The 379-nt window shown below is 51.5% G+C and overlaps 1 protein-coding gene across 1 annotated transcript in view; it reads left to right on the top strand.

The window, feature by feature from the left end:
* ZNF843 (zinc finger protein 843) overlaps positions 1-379 on the top strand; it is an 11,822-nt gene that overhangs the window by 1,058 nt on the left and 10,385 nt on the right.

Raw genomic sequence — 379 nt, 5'->3', positions numbered from 1 at the left:
CAGCACCTCCGCCGCCTTTGCGGCTGTCCACCCTCTATTCTCCTGCTGGAGCCGTTTCCCAGAGATTCTCCGGCAGTGTTGACTGTAGCACACCTCTCCGCCTTAAAATCCCGGCCTCCTTACCCGAGTTCTGCCCTTTACCACATCACCGGCCCCCCCCAACACGTACACATAGGCATGAACACCCATCTTTTCACACGCCCCGTTTTCTTTCTCAGAACGTAGCAAATACTCTTAAGCTGAGAGGGTTTGGTGAGGTTAAAATTTATCTTGCGACATTTGAGTCCAGCAGTTCAGAGCCTTGAACACCTCAGTACATGGCCTTGACCTTAGTTTTTTACTTCTGTATTCTGCTGGGCGTTGTGGCTCACGTCTGTAA

The sequence above is a fragment of the Mandrillus leucophaeus genome, unplaced genomic scaffold, assembly GCF_000951045.1.
Source record: "Mandrillus leucophaeus isolate KB7577 unplaced genomic scaffold, Mleu.le_1.0 Scaffold24, whole genome shotgun sequence".
Lineage (NCBI taxonomy): Eukaryota > Metazoa > Chordata > Mammalia > Primates > Cercopithecidae > Mandrillus > Mandrillus leucophaeus.
This window is presented reverse-complemented; position numbering and strand designations above follow the sequence as displayed.